The 16,040-nt window shown below is 41.9% G+C and overlaps 1 long non-coding RNA gene across 1 annotated transcript in view; it reads right to left on the minus strand.

Moving 5' to 3' along the window:
- LOC144379356 (uncharacterized) overlaps positions 1-16,040 on the minus strand; it is a 45,661-nt gene that overhangs the window by 28,687 nt on the left and 934 nt on the right. The gene's annotated exons all lie outside the window — the stretch shown is intronic.

The following is a 16,040-nucleotide window of genomic DNA, read 5'->3' on the forward strand; positions in this document are numbered from 1 at the left end:
AGCTACAACCCAAAAGACTACTGGGGCAGTTGCCATAAAATGCACTTACAGAGATGTCCACTCACATGCAGAACTTCATAAGCAAGCATCAATGAATCAAGGTGCTGCTCAAGCAAATTTAAATTGTGGCACTGTATATCATAGCTCCAACCTAAGTCACCTTGTAGAAGATTCTGAGTTGCAAGTAGGAGACTGTTGAGGTATTAAAATTACCCAAAAGACAACTAGCATTGTGGATTTATGGCCAAAGCTTCAGAAAGTAAGACTAACTGCAGCAAAAAATAGGGAGTTTGAACATGTTGACAATTTCTGGAAACATCCAGAACTATTACTTGAAATTAACTGTACAATCATGTCACCTCCACTTCAAAATGCTGTTCAGGTTAATGATGAAGAGACCATCCACACTTGCTTAATATTCCCCACCGTGCTATACTACATTGGGTGGTGGAAGGATCTCCATGTAGCAAGCTCAGCAATTCTTACCTACCAAAAACTTACTCCCAGCTCCTCTTGTTTAGTCCCAAAGTTGTGACCAAGCCTCACAGATTCAAGAGTTTCATCTTACATTATAATTCTCATTAAGTGGCTCTTGATTTGCCTTCCTCCTAGGTTTGTTATAAGAACAGAGGAGTGTTGGGTTCTTCATGTCTATAATGGGCCCAGAACTCCCTAGAGGGAGGTTTTATATTTAAGACAGCAAAAATAACTCTCATTACAATTAATAAAAGAAAAATTAGCTCCCCATGTAGAATCTAAATAAGCCTCCAGTATATTAAACATTCAGGAAAGAGATTTGCTGAAGACTCAGCCTGTTATGACCCAGGTGGGGCACCACAGTTAATGGAGCTGTGATGCAGATGACACCAGGTGATGTTCAGGGTTCCTAGTTGCCACAGCAACTTGAAATCTCTCCAACATCACTCTTGCTCCTATGTTAAAGAACCACATTCTCAAAGCAAAGAGGTGACAGAGCTTTGACCAGCTTCTCTGACAACCATCCTCTACCTCTCTGACCCTACCCACCTCCATTAGGTGTAAGGCTTAGGGAGGCACTTCTAGTATCATTATATTATTTAATCTTAAGCTTGCTCCAACATGGGGCATTTTTTCCAAACAATAATACAGCTTTTAAATGAGGTAGACCATGGTTTGAATCCAGCCTCTCTCTACTGTGCTATTCCAGCAATTCTGGCCAAACTGCTTAACTTCTTTAAACCTCAGCATCCATCCCTGGAAATTAGTGTTGTGTGTTAGTCAGTTTTTGCTGCATAACAAATTACCTTAAAAATCTCAGTGTCTTAAAAAGCTTTCATTCTCCGGCTCACATGTCTGCCAGTAGTTGTAGGTCTACTGGGATTGGCTGGGGTCAGCAGGGCAAGCTCTAGGCTGTGGGCTGGGTTTACATATTTCCCCTTGGACTAGCAACAACCCAGGCAATATTCTCCTCATAGCAAGCCCCAGAAGCACAAAGAGGCAAGCCAAACTATGCAAGCACATCTAAAGTCCCTGGTCAAGTCATGTCTGCTAGGGTCTCATTAGCCAAAGCAGTCACATAACACAATCTAAAGTAAAGTAGGAGGGAAGTGCTCTCTATCACCACTCCTCTTACAAAGTCTTTGCAAAGCCACAGAGGGAGTGAAGAATTGAGATCCAATCTCCCACAGTCAAAATAACTATCATATAAAGGTGTTGTAAAGATTATATGAGATCAAAATACATAAAGCCCAGGACACAGTAGGTGCTGAATAAGTGACAGTTATTATTATGGGTTCACAAATAGTTTTCTGATAGCTATGCCTACCTACATAAAAGTTCTAAAATGAGACAGTTAAGACATTACTTTATTACTCTTTATTAACTGCAATTACTAAAACATAGCCTCAGGCTTCTGCACCCTGTCTCTATGAAACTCTGATGATGAAAATAAGCCAGGGCAAACTACCAAAAGATTTAACACAAACTAAAAAGCTGGAGACAGCTGTCCTTGGAACCTCAGGCTCCCTGTTCTGAGCAGCTTCCTCCAATTGCCCAGGCCTTATTTAACATAGCAAAGGTCTCCAAACACTCAGTCCTATTAGAAACCACTAATATATCTAGAAAATGGATGCACCCTTCTCTCTATATTTACACAGGGCTAATAGGAGAACAGGTATGGTGGTACGGTGGCTGATTTCCAGTCTCTTCTCATACAGATCTTTCTTTTTCTTCCACTTCCTATAGGGAAGGGCCTTTCACAATGTGGGGGGAGGGGATGTGTTTTAATCTCACGATGATTTTAGGGCCCCTTCTGGATCCACAGCCCCTCCCCCTCCTGTCCCATTTCACATACACACTCTCCTACCTCTCATCCATCCTTCACAGAGAACTGCAAAGCAAATTACCTAAAATATAGGGACCATTCAAATTAGCAGGGACCTGGGCAGTTTCAGAACATCACATGGCACTCACCAGGAGAGCTGAATCTTTGGACCTAGAACAATATTCCTGGGTTGAACTTTCCACTCCATCATCTCTCAGATGGACCTCGATGTTATTTGGACTCTTTAGGACTCATTTTTAACAATTATAAAATGAAATTAAAAACACCTGCATTGAGGGGCACCTGAGAAACTCAGTCGGTTAAGTGTCTGACTCTTGATTTCGGCTCAGGTCATGATCTCAGGGTGGTGGGATTGAGCCCTGCATCGGGCTCTGCACTCAGCACAGAATCTGCTTGAGATTCTCTCTCTCCCTCTCTCCCTCTGCCCCTCCCCCTGCTCACACTCTCTCTCTCTAAAATAAATAAAATCTTTAGGGAAGAAAAAACACCTGCCTTGAAATATCACTGATGGGATCAGATGAGATCATTTACTTCTGAGAAAATATTTATTGAATGCTTTGTGTGCCAGGTCCTAAAGATGAAAGACACAGCCACCTCCCTCCAAAGTTTACAAGGTGGTCCTGGCACATAGTGGGAGGGCAGTAAACCATCACTATTATTACCATTTACATTTATCTGGTGGCAACATGTGAGATATTTAATAAGTGGCATAGTATAAGAAACTTTCTATAGGAATGAAGAGCAGTCTTAGAGCTGTAGCAGCATGCTGGAGGCCACCTAGTATTCTAGGATCATGGAGAAAAATAACCAGGCAGCCTGGGGGTAATGACCAAGGAGACCATGGCAGCATGGCCACACAGGAAACTCAAAGCAGCAGCTATTTACCACCCAGGAAAGAAGTGTTTCAACATTTTGACAACTGGTATGGTATTACAAGTGATATTATATTTTAAATAATAAATATGCACTTATCATTTAAAGTCATGTCCTACATGTTTGATATTCCTCTTTTCTACCTAAATGATACAATAAAGGAATAATGCTCTGCTATGTATGTTGCTTTTACTGACCACTGATGCAAGGAAAAATTAATCATGGGTGAAGCTGATATTCTAGTTCCAGCTCCAAAATGATACACACATGATAATGGCCAAAGGAGAGACATCCTGCCATAGGCACCAAAGATCCCTCCCTAACCACCACACATGGACCCAAAGAAAAATAAAATGATTCCAAAATCAAGGCTGAAGAAAGCATCACTGTGTCAGGTGTCAGGGATGCCAAGCCAGTGTGTTTGGATGCTCCACCCCCCTGGGGGTCCTCCTGTGCCATGAGAACTCACTTCCTCGGGGATGTCTGAAGTTTCTCTGAAGTCCTCAAGTGAATAAGTGACAGAGGGGGTGAGGGGGGTCAGTCATAGGAGAGAGGGAACAAATACAAGAGATCTCTTAAGGAACAGAGAAAGAAACCTCTATGACATTCATTCCAACCACAGCAACACAATGCCTTGAGATAGTGCCAGGCTTCTGCCAGTGTCATGTGTTTACTCGGCAGCATTCACCCTCCCCCAAAATACTGACTGAAGTAAATGAAGTAACATATTTCATCAAATGAAAAATATTCTAGTCAATGAAAGAATGAAAAACTGGAAAACTCCCATGCAGAATGGAGAAGATTCTTGTAAGAATCATAGCAAGAAATGGTACATTCTTAACCTAATTCTGGCATATAGTCATGGGGGTTTAGAGTTTATAAAATCATCCGGTCCATTTAATCTGGAAAACTGAAGGCCAGCAAGGTAAAATGTCCTGTACTGAGGACTCTTGATCCTCAACCCAAGGGCCAGGTACATCATGCTAACATTTCTTTCTCCCAACTGCAGAAAATAAGCATACACAAAAGGAAGACACTGAGGAATAATCAATGCATCATGAGACAGACATTCTTTGGAAGAGACTTGTGATAAAATATTCTCCAAATAACATACAAACACAGACATTTAAGATTATTATTCTAGTTGCCAAGACAACAAAGGAACAAAATCAGAGAAAAAAAGAACCAAGAATTCTTCCCCCAAGCTCTACACCCAAACCACACTGAGACTAAGAGCAAGGCACTTCTCACCTTGGAATTGCTGGCCCAAGAAAGGCACCCAAAACCAAGACATATGCCTCTGACCACAGAAACCTGGGCTGCCCACAAGTACGGAAGTACTACAGAGCAAAAGTATTCAACACCAAGTGTGCTGCAGGCCAGAGTGATCTGAGAACTAATTCCATTCACATGTGCCTAGGAGATTTGTTTAGGGGGAAGCAATCCAAAAGGCCAACTGCAGAGTTCATTTTAATAGCACTGAGGTTTGTGTGCATGTCTAATCATGGGATCAGCAAATTACATGCCTGGTGCAAAGACCATATGACCTCTGTGGGATTGTTGAACAATTGAGTGCATTTGAGAAAAACACTAAGAACGGAAAATTCACTGAGCAGAAGGCCAAGTTGCGAAGCTGTTACATGGGGGCAGAAGAGCAAGAAGGATCAGTAACACGATTCTGGGTATCTCCTAAGCCTGGGGCACTGAACTAGGCACTGGAGAATTGACTCCCTCCCCCACCCCACCCAAGTCACTAAGGAGGAAACCACATTAACTTCTTTAATGGGGCACCTGTGTGGCTCAGTCCTTTAAGTGGCTGACTTCGGCTCAGGTCATGATCTCAGAGTCTTGGGATCAAGTCCTGCATAGGGCTCCCTGCTCAGCGGGGAATGTGCCAGTCCCTCTCCCTCTCCTGCAGCTCATGCTCTCTTCTGTCTCTCTGTCTCTCTCTCAAATAATTAAACTCCTTTAATGAATGGCCAGCCCTCAAAGGAGGCTCTAAATGCTTGTCATCAAAGGCAGACCAGAGATTGTAGAGGAGAAATAGGTCAGGAAAGAATCTCCTTCCACCCCTGTCTGCCTGGCTGTGCCTCCTCCAGACTCTCAAAACTCATGAAACAAAAAGACCTTGAGACCTTTGAACATTTAAAGGCCCTAGTAATAGACTAATGCAAATTAGCTAAACAGGCAAAGTATTAACAGAGTCACTGACAATGAGTCAGGAAATAAAGAGCTAACAGTTACACATCCTCCTCTTCTCTCTCCTTTGTCTAGCCCTGGTTTCCATACCTCTCCCCATCACATCATCATCTCCACACATGATCGTATGTGCATGCATGCACACACACTCCACACACACGGTAATTATCAATTTGTGGTAGCAAAAAGTCTTGGGCAAGATTAAATCCCAGAACTTTGGCAACAGGCTATCGTGAAAGATGCTGGAAATATCAGGAAATGAGGAAGACTATAATGTCTGAGTAAAACTCTGACCTGAATTACAGAAAAGAAAAGTAAAGAAATCCTTTCTCTGAGAGAATCCTCTGAACCTTAAAACCACCCAACACACAAGCAGTGTTGCCAGCACAGGAATCTTTCCTCTCTTATTTAATTCTTCCCAAGGATACAGTCTCTGCTGAGGACTTATTTCAGAGCATCTAAAAAGCATGGTTTTGTGAGTTCACTAGGGTCTGAATTTCTCGAAGGCACAGGCTATATTTCTCTCATCTTCATACATCACCACCCAGCACATAAGAGGTCCTCCTAGATGCCTACTGTTGTTAGAATGGCCTGCCCACTCCATGTGCCCACCCTACAAAGAGGTATTAAATTCCCCAGTGCACACCTCGGCCTCTTACCTGAGATGAAGCTGAGCTCAGTACACCATCACTATTAACATTTACATTGATCTGGTGGCAATCTGTAAGCTACTTATCAAGTGGCACAGTACAAGGTCCCACTCACAGGCATGAGCAGCAGTCTTAAAGCTGCAGTAAGGTGCTGGATGTCGTCCACTATGACAGTAGTACCATCTACCCATCCAACAGATGCATACGTGCCAGACAGACACAGTTATTGTCACTAGGAATACATCCCACCCATGATTTCTCTGAAGAGTCATCCAGCCTGTCCTAATTTTGAACAAATCAGTAAATAAACACTGATCTGAAGAGCACCTCCATGTGCTAGGGTATGTCCTAAGCACTTAAAGGGAAATGATGTAATAGAGACAGACCATGCCCTAAAGACACGAACCATTTAGCAAAGTAGCTGAGACCACACACAGCAAAGGAAAACTGGGCAAAGATGGTAGAAGGGAGAGATCCCCAGTGAGACAGAAAGTCATTGAGTATTTTAGTGTGCAGAGGAGGGAATCTGTCCCTCAGCCTAATTTAGCCTGTTAGATCTGGGACATGGTGAGAGGTAGTTCTCTAAAGACAGAGACTTTTTAAAATTGGTAGGGTCAGCGCTGAGCAGAAATGAAGAAGGGAAAGAGAAACTAAAAATGATAGAGCACAATGTTGGGCCTTTACAGTCCTTACACCTCATGCAATTCTTCAGGAGCTCTTTTGATGTGAACTTTTGTCATTATGTTAAGCTGCCCAACATCCAAGCCCTCCTCCCTTCTGGAAAACCCTTCACTGTCTCACCCAATAGGATGTCCAGCCCCAAGTAAGCTTAAATTGGGGAGTGAGTGCCACCAAGAGTAATGGACCCGAGAGCCACACAGTATCAAATAGAGTGTCATGCACTGGTGCATCCAGAATTGGGAGACTCCCAACTGGACTTTTCCTTTAGCTGAACCTTAGCTGAGGTTCTGGCTGCTCAGCTTCCTCAGGTCTCTGCCTATTTTCCAATCCTGTTTCCTTACCCTCCTCAATTCTATGAGTTATCCAAAATCCTTCCAATGAATTTCTTTTCTGCCTAACTAGAGTCATTTGCAGCTGCTTACTACGAACAACACTGACCAAAACATAAAATGATATAGGCATCATTTTATAAAGAAACTGAGGTTCTGGGAAGCTAAATAAACAGCCAATTAGTGACAGAGATAGGGTTTAAGCTCAGGTCCTCTGACCTCAAACCCAGAGATGTTTCCTCTCCTTGCTGTGTTCATCAGGACATCTCTAGTTGCAAGTAACAGAAAAAAAAATAACTAAAACTGCGTTAAACAGAAAGGACATGTATTGACTAAATAGCTGAGATGTAGAAAGCATGCCTGGCTGTACTGCCCAAAGGATGCCAAACCTATTCATCACTGGTTCACTCTCACCTGCTCACCTGCCTCCCACCCACCCACCAGCCACAAGCTTTCCTTCCTTCCTCCCAACCAAAAGTCTCTTTCAAATTCTTTTTTACACATTATATATACAAGAAACTTAAATTACCCCTTTCCATGCCATTGTAAACCAGAGCAACAAACATTTCTGGGAGCCACTGTGAAAGCTGTATGTTAAGGGAGGAAATTCAGAGAATGTGGAGGATTGACTGGCTCATCATGGCTTTTCCACTCCCCTGAAATTGTATCACAGGGGCAGCCAGCCACTCTGGGTCCAAGTCAGTAGGACTTGATCCCAGAACCCCAGAGCAGGGGTTAAGTTCCAAAGTATGTCCAAGGGAGAGTGCTAGGGGTCAAACTGCTAAGGAAAAACATGTCCAAGAAGTTTATAGAGAAAGAAAGCCCTGAGGTGGGCATTTAGAGCCATAGCTTACAGCCAAAGGATTAGACAAGATTAGAAGATAAGAGCAAGGAACAGTGAGAGGGGATGAGTGTGGGTTGATGGCAACAGAGCAGACTGAGAGGAAATGGTTTTATCTCCTTTCGTGTACAGTAGAGTGAGTTAGCTCTACATAAGGGGCCAGACTGAACAGTACACTGGGCTCCATGGAAGGCCTCCCCTAGGGCCCTGTATCATTTGCTCCTTAGGTCTAGATTTTTCCTCCCTGCCCCAACTCTAAAGTTTTTCCTAGAACTGAGCCTGCCACCTAGCAGCTGATCCTTACTTGAAATTGCAAAACTTCAATATTTACCAAACACCAAGTGTTATTACCTAAGACTTGGGCTAGGGGTTGGTGATACATAGATGAAAAAAAAAAAAAAATGTCATTTTAAACCTTGAAAAACTTTGCTGAGGGTGAGAGAAAGAGCTGAGCTTTAAAAAAAAAAAAAAAAAAAAAAAAAAGATAAAATATTAGTTCTATAATAGAGGTTTATATAAGGTTGCCATAGGAACTCAGAAGAGGAGCAATTAACCTGAGTGCCCTTAAGGTTGTGGGAGGGAACAGTGGGTAAAGAAGGTAGAAGGAAAGTTGGGCCTGATCCTCCATGGGGTGGCACAGGTTGAGAAGAAACACCAAAAGGAATTAGGGTTGGGTCAAAAAAACAGTCCACACCGATCTGAAGCTCCTCCCTAGAACATGAGCCCTCAGCTTTTATGCCGGCTTCTTGGCAGGGGCCTTCTCCCTAGAGGGAACTCTGTAAATGTCTATGAATTAAACAATGAACCCTGCTTTGCCTTTGGAACAGAATGCAGACCTGCAAGACCGAGGGACGCTCTTTCCTAAAACATTATCACAGCCTTTAATTTCTCATTATGACTCTCTGAGCAGTTTAATTAATAATTGCTATGGGAAGAGGAGAGCAAAGTGATAATTAATAGCTATTGGCCAGAGCTATTGCTGAATTGAGTCCAATTATGAAACGAACAATGCACACCTAAGAAGAAACATGAATTACAAAAGTAAAGTCCATGGGTAAGAGGGACACTGAGGGATCGTCTTAATCTGACCAGATGTTGGGTGAGGTATACTTCAAATGGGAAGAATGGAAAAGTGATAAACATGAGCATTTGTCAGGAAACGCATCCTACACCATGGTCTGCACTTCCGAGAAGGGCAAGCACTACCACTGGGCTCCTCTTCCTCCTGACCAGAACAGTGCAGGACAAGCTAGGGACAAAAAGGAGGAGCAAAGACTAGGGTCATTTACAGAGGATGCCAAGTGCCCGGGACGCCTCCAGCAGCCCAAGGACACCCAGCACTTCTGAGATGAACACATCTCTAGGACTTGATGGCTCTTTGATTCCTTCTTTAAAAGGCAGCATGATGTTTTCAGAAAGATGATTGCTACAGAACTGCTTACCCAACAAAGAACCTCCAAAACACTTGTTGTCTGAATAGTTGGGTGACTGACCACTCCACTGATCCCTGTGGCTAAGCTGTATATTTACCCCACTGTCCCCATCAGGGATCCTCCTGTGCTGTCTTTTCAATGCACATTGGCTTCTCTCCACAAACCATCACTTCCCCATAATGTCCATCTTCAATTTTCAGGCTCTGAAAATTCATTACACCCAAACCATTAATATAGCTAATTTTATGCTTTCTTTTATGAAGGGCCTTTCATGAATATAGAATCTTATTAGGTATTAGATATACCTATTAGGTATAAGAATTTTTAAAGTTGAATCATTTAGGCTGCTGGTTAAATAAAATCTAAATACAAAGGTTCAGATTTTTTAAAGGAAAATGTATAATTTATAAAAACCTATGCTAAAGAAGAAATTAAGAAAGCAGGCACACAATTCCTATAAACCGCAAATAATATGAAAAAACAGGCAGAAGAGAAGAAAGAAAATTTTTTAAATACCAATGATGTCTATGAATTAAGAACGTTTTACGCAAGCACTGGTTGAGATAATTCTGTGCTTTTACAATTGCTCCTTTAAGAAAAATCTCTCAGTGGGCGCCTGGGTGGCTCAGTTGGTTAAGCGACTGCCGTCGGCTCAGGTCATGATCCTGGAGTCCCTGGATCGAGTCCCGCATCGGGCTCCCTGCTCAGCAGGGAGTCTGCTTTTCCCTCTGACCCTCCCCCCTCTCATGTACTCGCTCTCTCTCATTCTCTCTCTCTCAAATAAATAAAATAAAATCTTTAAAAAAAAAAAAAAAGAAAAATCTCTTAGAGTCCATAGTCTCTCATGGTTCATCTGAGAAACAAACAGGGTTTTAGAGGGGAGGAGGGTGGGGGGATGGGTTAGCCTGGTGATGGGTATTAAGGAGCGCCTGTATTGCATGGAGCACTGGGTGTTATACGAAAACAATGGATCGTGGATCACTACATCAAAAACTAATGATGTATTGTATGGTGACTAACATAATAAAATTCAAAAAAAAATAAAATAGGAAGAAATATGGTCCATTGGCCAAGCACCAAAAAAGAAAAGAAAAGAAAAATCTCTCTTTTTCTACCCCCTAGGAAATGCTGTTATCCTGAGAGTTACATGACATAAGGCGACATTCTATGGCTGAGCCAAGGAATTGCAATGGTTTGATCCAAATGCCCTGGGCCTCTACCTTCCCTTCTTCCCCTTCTGATCTTTAAGAACTTGCAGGCTGGAGGTTCTAAATTAACCTAACAATTTTTTTTTTTTTTTTTTACATTTTACGGAGTGCACTTCAACTATTATTCAACTGTGAGCCCATCCACTTTCTTCGCAGGTTAAGATCTCAGTCTACACCAACTGCTGTCAACTTCTCCTTCACTAGAGGCAGTTTACTCAGTAGAAAGAAAGGAAGGATTAGAATACAAAAACTAAGGTTCCAGTCCCAGCTCAGCTCTCCTTCTCATACCCTTTTTGGATCTCTCCTGTCTCATTTGTAAATTATGGGTGGTCATGCCTGCCATCTCCAAACCATGGAAAGCTGTGCATATGTATGCAGGAAGGGAGGAACATTATATACAGGGTAGAAATGCTGCAAAAGACAGAATGTTTTCCACTTGTGAATGATAAAGCATCTTCTTTCAGACACAGAACTCAGTCCATTTACAATATGCCTACTGCAATGCCTACTACAACATGCGACTCCACAGCAACCTCTTCTTGTGCCTTTCACAGCTCTCTCCTGTCTTCCTGCATCCATTACAACCCTGAGTTACTAGAAATGTCTCAGGCACATCACGAAAATACGCTCTTCTTTTACAAAGTGTGTTGCAAACTCAATGTCTAGTTATCCCCTAGGACATGGGTTTTCTGGGTCAGTATAGTAACATGTCAGTGGATATAGGACAGTACACTGAACTTAAATCCAAATTCCTGAATTCGCCAGACTGCTTCCCCCTAACTTTGTATTTCAAGCCACAGGACAATGTTTACATCATCTAATTCTTTTCTGTTTGGAGGCCAGGGACTACCAAAAACTTACTTGGCTAAGCATTTTCCAGAGTGTGAAGGATTGCTTAGTCCTCTAACAAGTTTTATTTTGACAAGCAGAAGTTTTGTTTTCCTGATGTTCCAGGGGAGCCTAGGATTTTTTCTTTTGCCCCTCTGAAGCAAAAGCCAAAACCATCAATAGGTTGAAATTCTAAATAGATTAATCCCCAACACTACCTAGCTCAAATTCATCACTGTATTCTTACAATTATCCTTTCTCCTATTCCACTTGTTTACTTTTGTTGGATTTCTGCCTTCCCATCTATAAGACAAGAGATAGGAAAGAGCAAAATAAGGTGGAGACTTAATATCAAAACTACAACTTACTTTTTCCTTTTGCATTTCTTTTATAAGAAGAAGAGCAAAAAGGCATATTTGGGGGAGTAAGAAAGAAAGAACGTAATGTATTGATTATATCTGCACTGAAATAAAAGTAAAGTGAGAATGAGTATTTTTTTCAAAACTAAAGATAAATGAAGATCCAGGGCCTGGAGAGGGGAAAGATGATAGAATGGGAAAAATTGGTAAGAACCATGCTGACTTCATTCTTATCTGTTTTCATGAATACATCATTTTTGGAGTTTCCAGTTGTACTGAGAAACTTTCTCCCTTCCTTTTTGTAAGATGCCAAAAAAAACTGCACTCGAGGGTAAGCAAACACCTGACAACCCAGGAATTCTGATAATGCACTAACAGAAGCAGGATTGCAGCACTGTGTCTGACTGAAAGATTTCAGAACAGCTTCCCTCGCACTGGGATGTTTTTCCAAGTGAGTAGACCTGGCATCCGCTTAGAGGAGCATCAGACACAAGTGGCCAGTTAGAATTCATGTTGCAGAAATTGGATATTGGAGAGAACACTGGCTGGGCACAGGCCCTGAAAGTCCTGGCTCTGAGGGTATGCATCCCCTGCACAGGCAAGCTCTCCAAAGAGCTTTGTCTCTGGTAAAAACCAAAAGCCTAATATTTATGCATACTCTGCTGGATACTCCTCACTGCAACAGTCATGCCTTAAAAGGTAAAGCACAGAGCTCTGCTGCTTTACAAAAGTCCAGAGGAAACAACTTGATTTATCACAGAGTTCAAATATATTTGAACAGGTTATTTAGGCTTTGTAGGTCAGAGGGTCTCTGTCATATTTCTGTTGCAACTACTCAACTCTGCTATTGTAGGGCAAAAGATGTCACAGAGAACATGTAAACAAATGAGTGTGGTTGTGTTCCAACAAAACTTTATTTACAAAAACAAGCAGAGGACAAACATAGCCCATGGGATATAGTTGGCCAAGCCCTGCATTAGAGAGCATAGGGCTTTGCTAGGGGAGAAGCAGGGGTTTCTACTGAGGCCTCTTATTTGGTGATTCCCACATTTTTCAGATTCATAGAGCCCTTTTTATCAGTTTGGAATGCCTTCAGCTGCAGGTAACAGGAAACCCAACTCAGCTGACTTACACAAAGAGCAATTTCTTATTCTCATGTAACAAGGAGTACACAGGTAAGGTCATTGCTGCCCTACTTCACTGCTTTCTTGGACAAAGGCTATTTCCTCCACCTTTTATTTTTTTCATTTTTTTATTATTAACATATAATGTATTATTTGTTTCAGGGGTACAGGTCTGTGATTCATCAGTCTTACACAACACCCAGCACTCACCACAATACATACCCTCCCCAAAGTCCATTACCCAATCACCCCATCCCCCCAACCCCCTCCACTCCAGCAACCCTGTTTGTTTCCTGATTCTAAGTCTCTTACGGTTTGTCTCCCTCTCTGATTTCTTCTTGTTTCATTTTTTCCTTTCTTCCCCTATGACCTTAGGATACCTTTCTTATCACTAATACAGTGTCCTCTACCCAGAGAGGGGCGTAGTATACTTTCAGATCATTTCTATAGTTTGTTACTTAGGATACTATCTTATCACCAATACAGTGTCCTCCACCCAGAGAGGGGCATAGTTTGGTGTCTCAGGTCTCATCCCTAACAATTTTCCTCTCACTTCCCTACTCCAGAGGCTGGAAAAATAAATACTAAATTCCCCACCTTTTCTTTCAACAAGGGGTGGCCACCCACATGCCATAGTTCTAGCCAATGAGATATAAACAGCATCCTTTCTTGATCAAAACTCTTGAGAGTACAGGGATAGAGGGTACATACCTCAATATCATAAAAGCCATCTATGAAAAACCCACAGCAAATATCATTCTCAATGGGGAAAAACTGAGAGCTTTCCCCCTAAGGTCAGCAACATGGCAGGGATGTCCACTATCACCACTGCTATTCAACATAGTATTAGAAGTCCTAGCCACAGCAATCAGACAACAAAAAGAAATAAAAGGCATCCAAATCGGCAAAGAAGTCGTCAAACTCTCACTCTTTGCAGAAGATATGATACTTTATGTGGAAAACCCAAAAGACTTCACCCCAAAACTGCTAGAACTCATACAGGAATTCAGTGAAGTGGCAGGATATAAAATCAATGCACAGAAATCAGTGGCATTCCTATACACCAACAAGACAGAAGAAAAAGAAATTAAGGAGTCGATCCCATTTACAATTGCTCCCAAAACCATAAAATACCTAGGAATAATTCTAACCAAAGAGGCAAAGAATCTGTACTCCGAAAACTATAAAATACTCATGAAAGAAATTGAGGAAGACACAAAGAAATGGAAAAGTGTTCCATGCTCATGGATTGGAAGAACAAATATTGTGAAGATGTCAATGCTACCTAGAGCAATCTACACATTTAATGCAATCCCTATCAAAATACCATCAGCTTTTTTTCAAAGAAATGGAACAAATAATCCTAAAATTTGTATGGAACCAGAAAAGACCCCGAATAGCCAGAGCAATGTTGAAAAAGAAAAGAAAAGCTGGGTGGCATCACAATTCCGGACTTCAAGCTCTATTACAAAGCTATAATCATCAAGACAGTATGGTACTGGCACAAAGACAGACACATAGATCAATGGAACAGAATAGAGAGCCCAGAAATGGACCCTCAACTCTATGGTCAACTAATCTTCGACAAAGCAGGAAAGAATGTCCAATGGAAAAAAGACAGTCTCTTCAACAAATGGTGTTGGGAAAACTGGACAGCCACATGCAGAAGAATGAAACTGGACCACTTCCTTCTTACACCACACACAAAAATAGACACAAAATGGCTGAAAGACCTAAATGTGAGACAGGAGTCCATCAACATCCTAAAGGAGAACACAGGCAGCAACCTCTTCGACCTCAGCCACAGCAACTTCTTCCTAGAAACATCGCCAAAGACAAGGGAAGCAAGGGCAAAAATGAACTATTGGGACTTCATCAAGATAAAAAGCTTTTGTACAGCAAAAGAAACAGTCAATAAAACCAAAAGACAACTGACAGAATGGGAGAAGATATTTGCAAATGGCATATCAGATAAAGGGCTAATATCCAAAATCTATAAAGAACTTATCAAACTCAACACCCAAAGAACAAATGATCCAATCAAGAAATGGGCAGAAGACATGAACAGACATTTTTCCAAAGAAGACATCCAAACGGCCAACAGACACATGAAAAAGTGCTCAATATCGCTCGGCATCAGTAAATCCAAATCAAAACCTCAATGAGATACCACCTCACACCAGTCAGAATGGCTAAAATTAACAAGTCAGGAAACGACAGATGTTGGCAGGGATGCGGAGAAAGGGAAACCGTCCTACACTGTTGGTGGGAATGCAAGCTGGTGCAGGCACTCTGGAAAACAGTATGGAGGTTCCTCAAAAAGTTGAAAATAGAGCTACTCTATGACCCAGCAATTGCACTACTGGGTATTTACCCCAAAGATACAAATGTAGGGATCCGAAGGGGTACATGCACTCTGATGTTTATAGCAGCAATGTCCACAATAGCCAAACTATGGAAAGAGCCAAGATGTCCATCAACAGATGAATGGATAAAGAAGATGTGGTATATATATACAATGGAATATTATGCAGCCATCAAAAGGAATGAAATCTTGTCATTTGCAATGACATGGATGGAACTGGAAGGTATTATGCTGAGCGAAATAAGTCAATCAGAGAAAGACATGTATCATATGATCTCACTGATATGGGGAATTCTCAGGAAACAAACTGAGGGATGCTGGAGTGGTGGGAGGTGGGAGGGATGGGGTGGCTGGGTGATAGACACTGGGGAGGGTATGTGCTATGGTGAGCGCTGTGAATTGTGTAAGACTGTTGAATCACAGACCCATACCTCTGAAACAAATAATACATTATATGTTTAAAAAAAAAAAAAGGTAGCAGGAAGGGAAGAATGAAGGGGGGGAAATCGGAGGGGGAGACGAACCATGAGAGACTATGGACTCTGAGAAACAAACTGAGGGTTTTAGAGGGGAGGGGGGTGGGGGGATGGGTTAGCCTGGTGATGGGTATTAAAGAGGGCACATACTGAATGGAGCACTTGGTGTTATACGCAAACAATGAATCATGGAACACTACATGAAAAACTAATGATGTAATGTATGGTGATTAACATACTAAAATTAAAAAAAAGATAGTAGGAAGGGAAAAATGAAGGGGGGAAATCAGAGGGAGAGATGAACCATGAGAGACTATGGACTCTGAGAAACAAACTGAGGGTTCTAGAGGG

Source organism: Halichoerus grypus, chromosome 10, assembly GCF_964656455.1.
Source record: "Halichoerus grypus chromosome 10, mHalGry1.hap1.1, whole genome shotgun sequence".
Lineage (NCBI taxonomy): Eukaryota > Metazoa > Chordata > Mammalia > Carnivora > Phocidae > Halichoerus > Halichoerus grypus.